Source organism: Phalacrocorax carbo, chromosome Z (genome assembly GCF_963921805.1).
Source record: "Phalacrocorax carbo chromosome Z, bPhaCar2.1, whole genome shotgun sequence".
Taxonomy (NCBI): domain Eukaryota; kingdom Metazoa; phylum Chordata; class Aves; order Suliformes; family Phalacrocoracidae; genus Phalacrocorax; species Phalacrocorax carbo.
This window is the reverse complement of record NC_087548.1, coordinates 81,434,671-81,449,047: the sequence shown is the minus strand read 5'-3', so window position 1 is coordinate 81,449,047 and position 14,377 is coordinate 81,434,671.

The following is a 14,377-nucleotide window of genomic DNA, read 5'->3' as shown; positions in this document are numbered from 1 at the left end:
AGCATTGAAATAAAATCAACAATCACTTTCCTCTGTGCCCTTTCAACACTATGCAGAATAAAATTCTACCTTGTCTGAGTAATGTGATAATATAAGAAGATTGTGCAAAAGTAACCAACCCTTATTGGGACAAATGATATAAACAGCAGTTATGCTCTAGCTCTCAAGATCAGTATTAATGCTTCATGTAAGCTGTAATGGCATCTTTCTGATAAATGGCCCAACCGCATGATTAAAAAAATGCATCACATAATTTTGGGGCTTATCATGCCAATTTGACCACCTGACTTTGTTGGAATTATTTCTACCATTCCTGATCACAGAGCAACTGCAGACAGACAGCACTTTTTGATTGTATGCAGAAGTCATAAACAGCTTTTTTTCCACCTTTCAAATGTCCATTTTTCTTCCCCAAACCTGGCAATAATTATTAACTCATACAGAAACACTACCTGTTTTAAAATATTACTTATTTCAGCTTTGCATAGTTAAAAATGGTATTTTACATCATTGGGGAAGGGAAACATGGTGTACTCATATAAATCAGTCTTGACTTAGAACTTTTGAGGGAGTTGGGTCAAAAATATTAAAATTATATTTTCTGTTCTATTTGACCTGTTTTGTTGGAGTTTCTCATGGCAGAAAAGACCCTAAGGCGCTTTTTACAAGGCAGAAATCCCTGTCCAAAAGGGGCGTTCCTGTTTTCTTCTGTGTCCCAGACTCTCAGCTGAAACAGGAGGAAGGACATAAAACGTATGAGGCCTGTGCAGGATATATAGTATGGATGTGTAAAGATTACCTGCATAAGTCAATTATACCTTTGCTACGCGTGACTAATGTGGCTATCTGTCATACCTTCTTTCTGACAAACCCTCATATTGCACCTGCTATCATTTTCTTTCCCTTCCTTTCAGATATTTATGCCTGTAGTGATAGCCAGGTGAACAGCACAGTACGACAATTACAGATACATGAGTTATGTCTTGCACTTTGTTTGATCAACTACCAGTTTTACAGACAGGATTAGAGAATTTAGGATCCCATTTTATGTTCTACTTTTCTGGACAGATGTTGAAAAAAACATAAAAAAGGGGATTTTTTTAAAGTGTCATTACAAGTAAGCTATTGCAGTGTTAACGTCTTCTGTACTGTAGCAACGGAAACTCCAGGAAAGCATCTTCTCTGTCTGTCTCTTTCTCTCTTTAAATTTTATTTATAGCCTTGCAAAATACTTGCATCCACATAACCCGCCCTTGCCGACTCGCCAGAAGATTAATGATATCGCGGTGTTCTTGAGGACAGAAATGTGTCTACCACCCTGGTGAATAATCTCTCCTTTCACACGTTAAGAGTGAGATGGGAACCACGCTGGAGAGAAAGGACGGAGTGCCTCGCAGGCTGGCACACGAGCAGCTGTGGCCCCCGCCCCCGCTGCTAATTGCGACACGCGGGTCCCGCAACATTAATCAGTACCTCCACTCTTGTGCCTCCCTGGCTGTGTGGGACGGAGGCTGGCTCCCCGCCGGCAGCACAGAGGATGCTAAACAAACACCCTGCATTGTGCGAGGGAGGCTGCACAGGCAAGAAGAGGCATCCAAGGAACCACCACCCCGAAAATACGTTTGGTGTCAGCAGCATGCCCTCCAAACAAAATCTGAGAGCAGGTCCTGGTGTGATTTTTTTCCTCTGGGGGTCATGTTTTCTAATCCATTCATACAACTCCCATGCAGTAACATACCTGAAAAGTGCATTTCAAACTGGTTTGGGTTTTGTTTTTTTTTTTAATCCCTTGTTGCCTTTGCAATAGCGTGGTTGGTGGGGCCTTTGGATTTTTATTGTCTGGCAATGGAAGGAGAATATTCTGTTCACTTTTCCATGTTCTTGTCCCTTTTCCATGCTAATAGACCCTGCTTTTTGCTTGTGGATGGTTTCATTTAAAAAAAAAAAAAAACTTTTTTCCTGTCCTTTTTTCTGTTGTGAACCTGGTTCCAGTTTCTGCCTATCTCTCTCTCTCACTTCCTTTGACCTTTTCCTCTCTGTTTCTCTCTCTCTTCTTTGTCCACGTTGGCAATAGTCTTTAGCTTATGCTCTTTTATGAACCTTCTGCTTCTTCTCGTTTCAACTCTCTGGACCTGATTTGCAGCTGCTGTGTTCTTCCTACAGTCATTTACACATGTGTGACACAGGTGTAAAATACTACCATTTTCATTTGTGCTGCTTGTAAATGTCAGCAGAAGAGAAAGGAGAACCTGTCCTTCGCAGGGTGAATCAGCAGACTCTCAGGAGTGTCAGATACATATGAGCAAAATCTGTGTGAGTCACCAATCATTCCTAATCCATGCCTGATCTCTCACAAACCATCTCATGCTATTGTTTAACCCTCCAGCTCTCTATTGTTCCCAAGGGCTCCTTTAATCCAGATTTTTCTTTAAACAAGAGGATGTTTCACTTTGATTTGGGGGAACTTTTCTTTTCTTTTCTTTTCTTTTCTTTTTTTTTTTTTTTGTTTTTTACAGCTTCCAGACCCCAGGAGAACTGAGCTAAAAATACACACATGGAGCCAGGTATCCACGTGTCGTGTTTACCCTCTCGAACAGCAAGCAGTGCAAGAGCGACTGGAGATGGAAAGAGAAACCTTACGCGTATATTTGCATTTAATGAAAGAAGCTACACCACGTTTTGCTTATTCTAGAGCTTTTCTGAATTCATCGGAACACCTGACAGCCTCACAGGATCGGGGTTTTTTGTGAAATTCTGACCACTTCTGGGTCAGATGTACTTTGAGAAGCCTCCCTCTTTTTTTATGCTAAGTTCAGAAATCACTTTAAAAAAAATAAATGCAGGAAGCAGGACTTGAACTTTTAAGTGGCAAAGGTACAGCATCAGATTGCCTCGAGTGCTGGTACCATCCCCACTCTTGCAGTCCCCACTCCTGCCCGCGGTGTGCCACAGATGCAGCAGGAAGGCGAGCTTCAGGTACCCGGCAGCCGGCCCCCCGCTCCAGGTCTGGGGGCAAAACAGCGGTGCAGAGCGTGGCAGATGAACCCAACAGCCCACAGGAGAGGGTCACCGACCATACAAGCCCGTGTTATTAGCCCCCATTTCGTTGTCAGGCTACAGCATCCCTTTAGATGTTTAGCTGTTGCACGTTTTACCACAGGCCGCTTTGCTAAGGGGCTTATTCATATGTGTGCCCCTGTGATAAATTTTATCAGTGCTCAGCTGGGCGGTTTCACACGAGGCAGCTGCACAGTGGCTTTTTATCTGTCATGGCACCCCCCGAACCAAAATGCAACTTTTTTTTTTTTTTTTTTTTTTAAACTTAATTTATGTTGTGGCATTTCTGTCTGTAGATGTGGAGTCAGCAGTTTGTGCTCCCAGAGGCAGCTTACATGGAAACAGGAGCCTAGCCACAAAGTAAAATATGGCTGGGATAAAAGCAACAACAAATCATAATTATAAAGTATTAGCGGCAGCCTGCTTCTAAAGAGCAAAGAAGATTTGATATCTGCTTTCTCACTTGTCTCACCCATTGCACTCATGGTATCCACAGCTGTCTTAGGTGGCAACCGGATCGTTTTCTCTACGTTTTAAATTCACTCATTTTAAGTAAAAACTGCTCTCAGTAACAACTTCATTTAAAAGGACTGCTGACCAGAGTGAGAGCGTGGAAGCTCAAAACCTAAAGGCATTTTGCCTGTGACCAGTGATGGCTTAATATCTATCTTCCTGTCCTATATTTACCACTTTTCTACTTCTTTCTTTGAATTTGATTTTTAATGTTCCTCTAGAAGCTTTTCCATCAATGGCGTTCGTCAGAACATTTATTTAGTGTTCATTTCTTTAATCATTCTGTTTTACAGTTCATAAATTAAAATATCTTCCTGCAAAGTTCCCCAAGGTTTCTCTGCCAACAGGGGTATTTTAAACAGAATGAATAATATCACATATAAGTTTCCCATGTCCATAATAGAGAATTTTAAGGATCATGTGCAGGATTAATTTCACTTTTTCAAGCTACTTCAGTTTTATTTTAAATGGAAAAGTTTCACTTAAAAGCGATTTTTTTTTTCAAGTTTCCTTTCTTAAATTTTATCATCCAAGAAATTATATGGCAAGTAAAATTTTGCCAGCCATTCATCTGTCCTCTGGATTTTGAGGCAGTGACTATATAATATGCTTATTACAAAGGAAACAGCTGTTTAAATAACATCAATTTATTTCTATAGGCATCATCCAAATGAACAGTAGTTGCTAATGTTATTTTGAGATTCCATCAAATTTATGAGGTCTTATGTCACTGAACTGAGAAAAGACTGCCATCCATGTACTGAAACTGGGTAATTTCATACAATTTTTTGTTATGATTTGCTCAGTTTTGATTTTTAAATTTTATTCCTGCAACTGCCAAATTTGTAAACCAAGAATTGTTATGGCTCTGAGGTAGTATACCAAAATATATATATTCTTCAGCTACCAATATGTATGTGTGTGTATACATAAATATATTTAACTCAATAAATATTCCTCTAAAATACCTCAATATTTAGCCTATCCTGGATATGTATTTACCCAGTCTACCTCCTGTATTTACCTAAGTGATTAGAAAAGTCTCTCGGGCAAACAGTGTAGGTTTTATAACCTTCCATGGAAGTTTTTGTAAATTTGCTTTTTGAGGAAAAAAGATCACTTTGGCTTCTTACTCTGTTAATTTCCTTTTTTTCTTTTTTTCTTTTTTTTTTTTTTTAATATATAAAATTTTCCTCCCTGTCCTTCAAGGGAAACTGGATAAATAAATGAAAAAGTATTCTTAGTGTCTGGATGGTTTTGGACCAGGATTCAGCAAGGGATTTAAACTTTAAAAAACTGGCCCCACTGACTGCATGGGGAATTACCATGTGCTCGGAGGAAGGCTTGTACTTAAGCTCCTTGCTGAAGCAGGAGTTGCAGTGACGTCTTTTGCTAGTGGACAGCAAATAACTTAAGAGCATGGTATTAATAGCAATAAAAGATAATTAAAAATTAGGAATGTTGTTGGAAAATACAAAAAGGATACCTTCATTTAACATTTTGGTCCCCTTGTTTAGGGATGGATGATTTAGACACAGGGACTTAGCTGATAACGGTTGATTTTTGATGCACGACATCCTGGAGCCATCTTTACTTTCTTATCTAGTGAAAGTAAGGCCATACCCTGTGGGGAAGAACAAAACCTAAACAAAACAAAATGTCTCTAAACTAGCACCAGATTGAACAAATAAAACATGGGGGCTTGCTGTTCAAAATATGTTTAAGCAGGAATTGTGGGGAAATGTGAACATATATAGTAATGAACTCGCGGTACAAAAGCGGGGCTTACCGCAATTCAGTCTCCAAACAATAGCATTTTTTGTGGGCTTGATCCTCAGAACTGCTGAGCACTTTAAACAATTTCCATTGACTTCTAGGGGAGAAGAAAACAGTCAGTACTTCACAGGACTGAGCCACATGTTCAAAGTGAGTACGCAGGAGCCAGCCAGGAGCTCCAGCCAGAAATGCTGGCTGCATCTTGTTAGCTGCAGAGAAAGCTTGGATATTAGACCTTGAGTACGGAGCCTATTGTGAGCGTGGAGAAGTTACAGTATTTATGGAAATCAGCCTGGAAACCTTCCCCGAGTTCACCTTCAAGCCCTACCAACTTAGTTATGCAAGTCCTTTAAGATACTTTGAATAATTACGGGCAATTAAGGGATATGAGCCAAATCTGAAACCTTTGCTTATTCCTTTCATCAATAAAATGCTCAACATGGCTTAGATGGAAAACAACAGGGGGGAATCTGCATCTTAGATAGCCGTGTTTGTTAGTACCCCTTGGCAATGGATTTTTTAATAATCTTGAGCCTATCGAACTTTGCAAGTTGTAGCAGAAAAGGATTAAATGTCCCAAAAAACTGACCTTAGGGGAGAAAACAAAATTCTGAAAGGCATTATTTCTAGAGGCCTCAAAATAGGCACTGAAAATTGCATTCCTTTTTTTGTGTGTGTTCAGCATCTACAAGGTGCAGAATCTACTAGTAAAGGAGCAGTTCACGAATTCAGGAACCTATGGCCAAACTTGTCCCTCAGTTATGCCGTGTCTCCTCTAGAGATCAACAGGAACTCTGCTGCTCCGGAAATCAGACCATGCCCCTTATGAATAATAATAAATATAATTAAAATTTTTGTTAAGCTAATCCATAATCTTGCTGTTGTTGAGGAAAGGGAGGAAGATTTTTTCTTTTAGTTAACAATGAAATACGTAAAATATGAAAAACACATATAGTTCCAAGCAGAATCTACTACACAAGAACAGAAAGGTCCACTAGGAACCCTTCTAAGATGATTATATCTAATTCACAAAACAGTAGAATAATGTGAACAGTGAGAAAGTTATGAACTGTAGAAAAACCCGTCAGGCACATACGAGTCTTACTTTCAGAAATGTTTAGAGACCTACCTTACTGATGTTTGTAAAGCATTTGTGTGATCCTTGAGTACCAGAGATAAAGGAATGTAAAATATTGCAGTTAAATGTCAGATACGGCTGAAATGCAAAACAAACAAAACACAGAAGGTTTGCCCTATACTTGCACCTCAATAAGCAGTCATCTATTTGTGGAATATTTATATTATTCTTATTAATATACATGTGGAAGCTTTCTTCTAGAGTGGTTATTTGCAAACCATCTACAGCCTGTGATTTCTAATGCTTAGAAAAGCATCAGAGAGCAAAATTGCAATACATTGAATTCATGGCTTTTGATAAAACTGTTCTAGCTATGCAGCACAAGGTCTTCAAGTACATAATCTCAGATGCATCCTCTTAAAAAATAGCAGTATATTATAAACAAATGCAGCTGTGTTTGGAGCCCTTCTGAGCTGCATATGAAGTCTATAAAGCAACCATCTTTCACTTCTTGAAAATTACAATGCTAATTAAAAACTGCCTGGTTGATTCCTGGTTGTATTAATAAATGAGGAAGACTTTATTCCACCGAAATGGTTTTCTGAGAGATGGCATATATGCTCTTGCACAACAGGATCCAGATAGAAGACTCTGAAGTTATTGTCTGTCTTTCCAATACTTCTTTGTTGTTACTTCCAAGATTTTCTTTCCAGTTCAGGACCTTGCAACTTCTAAAACTTTTCAGCAGCATTTTAAAGATAAACAGATTGATTCCAGATTGTCTGCCAGTCATGCTATATCCTGTGTTAAAACTGCTGATATATGGATGAGAAGAGATTCAGGTAGGACCTAAAGCACATATGGTCAACATATCTTGTATTCAAAGGAAATAAGAATTCAAAATTCAGTAAAACACTTTTGCCTTTTGAATCTTTTGGCTTACAGTGCACACTGTCCCTCATTGAAGAATATAACATAATACTTTTTACCTGAAGCTTTCTATCTTTGCAGTCACCGAAGAATAAAAATCATTTTAAGAACAGACTGAACATGGGAACCATTGCTCAGTGGCATTATTGCTGCAAGTATTTATTAGGTGTCACATCGCTCAGTTGTAACCAAACAGATCCAGTCCTCAGAAAGTTACCTGCACGGCCTATTGGATATGAGATGTTACAGTTTTGCCACAGCATCCGATCTTGTGATCTCATTGCTGGAAACAGCCATCATATGTCTTCTCCATTAGTGCTTACTGCTGTTCCTTCAGTTTGAGGCATGCCCAGCTCTGTCATGTAAACCTTATAATTGCTTTTCATAAATGGGTGCATATTTTTATATGACTGCTGGTACACTAGTTAAAAGGTACTTCTAAAATTTTAAATAGTGCTTTATTCAAAGCAGCAGTAGTTGAAAGAATGAGTTTCGAATAACCCCTCTGATTTGGAGCGCTCTGACAAACACGCCAAGTAGCAGTGGTAATATGGTTACTCTTCTGCCACTGATACATAGGAATAAGGGAGTATGGGGGTAAAGAAATACAACTTTTGCAAAAAAAAGCAACTGTGGAGGGACTATTTTCCCCTATTAAAGTACCAAGATGTCTTCTGCCAGGTATTTGGGGCCACATCGTACTTTTTGAAGTAAAAATCATCCACTGTGACCATCTGAGCTCATCTTTGAGAGCCTAAACCATGACCGCATATGTATAAACCACCATGAGGCCGATGGTGAAGGTAACAAATATTATGACTATAATGTCTGCAAATACTTGATATTTAGGGGGGGATAAATTAAAACTTTGTTTCTAAGCAAGAGTTCACAAAGTTCACTCCAGAAAATGTGTATAACACTGAACCGCTTCATCACGTGGAAAAGGTTCACTCACGTTTTGCACATATGTTTGCACATTTGTTTTGTTAAAATAAATGATGATATCATTCACCTATAGCAAGATGAAGCTCTGCTGTATGACAAACAGCTGCTTTTGTGTTAAATCATCATGCCTGGCCTCCCAGAATTTATTCCTCTTGTTTCAAGGCTGTTCTCTTTTCAGATCCATACCTGCAGCATTTCATTCATGAATTTAACCTCTCCAGTGCAGTAGAGAGGCTGAATTTCATTCTCCTTGCCTTAACTTCCGTGAAAGGAGGTTATGGTGTTTCAAATAGATGATGTACACTTCTCCATCCACAGCACTCACTGAGATGATGGGGCCTGCACTCAGACTTTATGGGTCTTTCCAGTCATTGCACATCATGTCTCAGCCCAGGAAAATTTAAACAATCCCAAAGCAAAAGGCCTCATCACCACCATAACTAGGTCAGTAGGTACCTCCGAACGTGCTAATCCCAGGATATATTAGGAGGGACAGTTCTTCAGCTACCAGAGACCAGGCTGGCTTCTCCAAAGTGATGGAGGAAGGGGTATTTTCAGCGTACCTTGGGATGGCTGCTTGGCACTCACAGAAGAGCTCAGTCTGTCCACTTTGGATCGAAGGAGTGCAGATCACAGAATCACAGAATGGTTTGGGTTGGAAAGGACCTCCAGAGGTCATCTAGTCCAACCCCCCGTGCAGTGAGCAGACGAGAAATCGAGCTCTGGAAAACAGAGTGAATACTTACAGTGGCACATAGATGACAGACAGCTAATAGGTGATAATTGGAACTTTACAACGATAATTTTTCCTACATTTGTAGTAAGAACACTAAGAATTTTGGTGGTAATTTCCTTCTTTCAAATTTTACAGAGAGCTGATGCAGCTCCCTGTACAGAAATCCTTGCCTGCAAGGATTTTGTCAGCAAAGGTTTTGAGTGCCATGGTTCAAAATAGCCTCTGTCTCTCTAAGAAGGCTGGAGGGAAATAACAAAATCACACGGACGATGTTTTTGGATCTACCTCTTGCTTTTTCATTAAACTCATACCTCTCTATAGTAAAGGCAGTCACACAGACAATGCATTCCTAGTGATCTTTTGCTCATAGGGTCATTAAGTTTTCAGGCCCCTGCTGTGATTGCTGTATTTGATTAATACTTGCTAACAAGATGATTTTTGCAGTCAGTTCATTTCAGCCTGAAGAACACTGGTTTAGGTTTGGGGGTTTTTTTCATTCTTTTTCTCCTTGTGTTTCAAATCAAGCTGAAGTTAATATGGCCACCTTTGTTTAACTGCTTCTATTTGCCAAGAGGAGATTTCAGTGCCCCAAATCCCCAGTACTTTCATACCAGAATCTGTGAATACGTCACTGAAACTGTGAGAGTAACATTAAAAAATCGGATATCACTGTAAAAACATGGACTTCACCAGCCGTGTTTTTTATAGGTCTTACAACACGATATATTTTTGTACTATGCTTGAATAACAATAAAATAGTTGTTGAATAAGTTTGGTATTTGGACTATCAGAATCCCATAGCATTAATAAAATTAGACCAAGATTTAGGTCTTTGTACTACTGAGTAATATTTCCAGGATTCCCACTACTACTCTGCATTGACTGTGTATCATTGAAATATTCTTTTTCATTTTCCAAGGCTGAAAATTGAACGCAGAGTTCCCAAAATCCAGCTTTTTGAACTCTGAACTGTATGACCAAGCAAAGTATCTGAAATACAGAGCCAAGACATTTCTTTTTTCTTCTCTTGTAATTGTCAATCACTCTGTTCACCAGAAATTTCCAAATATAGCATTATTTTGTCTAGTACCCACCACCTTTTGGCCAGCAAGACAAATTCCTCTCCCTGTAGCAACATTAATGAGGAATGCAACCTTGGCATGTGGTGTCAAGTCCCTACCTCATTCTTATTCTAAGTTACCCTCCATACACACTCCAGTTTTCAACTAAGTCAATGACAGACCAATTAAAACCCTTTCAGATAGGCTGAAAGATATCCCATATGGGTGAATGTCTTAAAACACATGCTCTTTGGTGCAGTACTTCTGCCTGATGTTTGCTCTCTGCAAGCATATGTATGAACTGGAGCCAAATTTTTCTATACTTACTAATAATCTCAAGGGCTCCAGTTTTCAGATGCCCAACTTGAGGCAATAAAAGGTGTGCAATTCCTTGCCTAAGAAAGCAAGTATCCTGAGCTCAGCTTCCAAAAAAATAAGACCCCTAATGTAATTTAGTTCCTTGCAACTCCTGAGCCCTCAATTGTATGTGGTGTGGAATTTTTGGGACTCTCATACAGAGAAAGTGGCAAAGAGGGAAATAACATCTCTCTCTTTTTAAGAAACAAAAGTTTGAGCATGGACCCGTCCCTTTCAGGTCACTACTCTAACATGCTGAGGACACGCAGCCACAAGCTGTGTGTCCCCCATCTGTCACGGGATGCCAAAAGCTTTCCTTTCCACCTAGATTATCAGGAGAGGTGAAGTTCTTCAACAGCATCTTTAACAGCGCTTGTCTGTGTCTTGCTCACCCCTTACCCTCTGCCAAGGCTTGGAGGGTCTTCCACTCCTCACAAACTTACACAGAAGCACCAAGAAAGGGAGGGCATGCAGGGCAAATTCAGTTTTTATTGCAGGTATCTAAAAAAAAAATATATTTTGTCAATTAAACATGCATTTAAACCAAAAGAAAGTGTAATGTTCAGGCTGATCCATTTTAGTTTGTTATTTAACAATCGTCGTAGCTGTGCTTTGACAATGACAACTGTAGTACAATGGAGAGAGACGAATGACAAATGTTTTGTCGAAGTATAAAAGTATCAGAAAAAGCAAAAATCATCTTAAGCCAACTACTCACTTCAAAAAGATATGAAATAGTGTAACAGTTGAGGAAAAAAAAACCAGCCAAACAGGCCTCTTTTTCTATAATATGACCCCTTTTGTCAGCTAGTCTACTCTCAGAAACTGGGTATTTCCTCCATCCCCTTTTCCTTTCAGGGTTAAGCTCTAGTAAAATATGATTCTAGTGTATCTCAGTAGAGAAGATTCAGTTATTGGTCTTGCCATGCTCTAAGAGGTTCTCTGAGGCCACCTGAAAGAAAAGTGGAGTTTTTTTGGATCAGACCATTGCACAGACCAGATTTGGAGCACAAGCTCTGAAACAGCCAAACCAGCACAACCTCTTCTAAAAGGGGTGGGGTAGAGACCTCTTACGGATAGTGGCGGGTTCATGAGCAGCTCCTCATTGCCCAGCACATATCTGCCTCAGCATCAACTTACTACCCAAGGTGCTGCTTCTGTGCTCTAACGTCAGGATTTTTAACTCAGAAGTTTATAATAATGCATTTTTAATAAAGTAACATAAAAACTGACATGATAGGGAGGAAAAAAATTAAGGGGGAGAGAGGGACAAGTGTATCCCAGATGTGCCAAGCTGCTAGTAGCAGTGGACCACAAATATTTCATACCAGCAGGTTCAGGTCTCTTGCATAGCCATTCGCACTCTCCACCTCAGCAGCTAATGCACTATTCCTGACATTACAAGCTGTTTAACAAACAAAAAGACCCGATGTTTTCTGGAAGCGTTGCTGGTTATTTTTTGTCACTGGAAGTAATCCTGGCTGGTAGATGGCTTGACAATTTTTGGCTGCTGCTGCTGCCACAGGCGACTGCTTATGGATCATGCTGGTGGGAAGACATCTTTTCATAAATGTCAGATTTCCTGACCATGATGCTTTCAGCTAGAAAAATCTCTTCTCTGCCCAGAACTTTAAATACTATAGGTAACTAAAATGCAGAGATAAGACATTGGAGTAAATTTTTTTTATTAACCGTCACGAAACTTGGCAAGTAAAATATATTCTAGTATAAGAGAATGTAAGAAAAGGTTTAAATATATTCTTTAAAAATAACAAAGAAAACCTTAAGTGTGAAAATGACAAATACATGTCATGAAAGATATACACCGCATTCAAAACTTTATCTTTTTTCTAGAAATGTCGTTACTGGACTTTGATACTCAAGAGAAGTCCCAAAGGACTTATTTCTACAAATAAGTTACTTTTGCATTAACGATTTCTTGAGTCAAGACCTTTCCATCACAAACAAGTCTCAGTTTGCTGTACCTGTTGGAATCTGAGGGAATAATGCAGGTGATGACTTTGAAACTGAAATGTGCTTATTAACACTGTCTCACAGAGCCAGCGAGTGTTGATAGTAAGAAATGACAGCGTATGTCCCAACTGCACATACTCCACTGCTGTCAAATTACTCAGTATAGATACATCAGGTAAAATGGGCACCCAGCTAAGTGAATTCTTTGCTGATACAAGTTTCACTGCCTGTTATTTCTGTATTTTTTGCAGCGTGATCCAAAGATCATTAAAATCAGCAGAAATGCACCCCTTGACTTCCACCCAACCTCAAGAGCCAATAAAAATTGAGGGCATAAAGCACATATGTAGGATCAGGTCCCGACAGCAGTAAAGTAAATTATACTAATTAATCTTTTCAATCACCTTCCTAATATGGCAAAAGGCAGGTGATTGATTACTGTTTGCTTTTAAGATAAATGTCCAGTGCAAATGATCAGCATTTTTTTGACTAATCCTTCTCTGAGAAAAAAAAAAATAATTATACCTTTTCACAACTGCAATTAGTTAAAAATACGGGGACTTGTACATTTTTCCAGGTTGGAGGAGAATAACTGTGCTTCTTTGCAAGCAATGTACATGCTGGATTCCTTCTAGATTAATGGAAGTGAAACAAGAGACAAGGACTTTGCTCAAAAGCATAAGATCCATCTTAAGGCAGGAGATAGCCCAAGATGTCCCTCCGCAACAGGAATGGTACATTACTACCATAACCAGGCCACAGAATGTCTTTTTGGTCATTTTTATTATTTCAGTACTCACTATGCTGAGGGTCAACAAAAGTAGACCATTTTCTCCACCCAGGTCACAAATCTGTCAATTTTAAAACTCAAAAAAATATATTGACTCTGGCAAAAATGTCCTTACAGTGGCTTCTTAGGTCTGTTGGGCCGTGAAGTGTCTGCATTCATCCTCTTTCTCTCTCATTGAAATTATTTTCCTTGCTTTCATACAAAATAAAAGAAAAAAAAAAAAACACACCTGGAGACCCTAACATTTTTATACAATGAAATTCTTGTTTTCTGTCAAGTTCCTGTTCTCCATCACTCTATGCCCAAACCAATTATGTTGCCATTAAGTAAAGGAAACTGGAATAAGGTCTTTTAGAACTGCATACTAAAGAATATTCTAGCCTTAAACGACTTTTGATAAGACTGCATTGGCTACTACCTTGTTGAAGAACAGAGCTCAAAAAGCTCTAAAGAACAATAAAAGAAAAATTTGTAAGCGTTGTTTTGAAACATGTAAATAGTGCTGTCAGTTGTGAGGATTTTTTTTTTCTCATTTTGTACATTTACATTTTCCAACTGCAGTTTTAGAACATTTCACTGCATGCTACTATCAATCATCCTTAGCCTAGAAATGCACTGTACATTAGTAATGCTTAATTGGCATATTTAAAGTAAATAGCTACTTAGTTTTGCTGTAAAATCTTTGGGAACAATTTTATGATACCACACGGCATTGTTTGTTCCAAGAGCAAATATTCAGGTCTTGAATGTTTAACTCTGATAGGAGGCAATTAGAAGTATTAAAATACTCGGCTTGCCAGGCTACCATGCAACTAAATATAGGTCATTGGGATATTGCCTGCCAATGAAATAAATCCATCTCGTACTCCATGCTTGAAAATTATTTGGGATGTAAGAAGGAAAGGTTAGATGTAGAAGAAAAATAATTGATCAGTCTTTGGCATGGCCACCGAAAAAGATAAAATAAGCATTTACAAAGATCAGAAAAAAAAGGGAGGGGGGAAGATACGAAAAGAGAGGCAGTGGGAATAGCAAGCTGGAGAGCAGGAGGAGAACAATGGCACGAGGCCAGATCCTGCTGTCAGTTACACCCAGGCAACATCGCAGGCTGAAACTGCATGGGTGCAACTGAGCGCAGAATGTGCTTCCCGGTCTGCTGC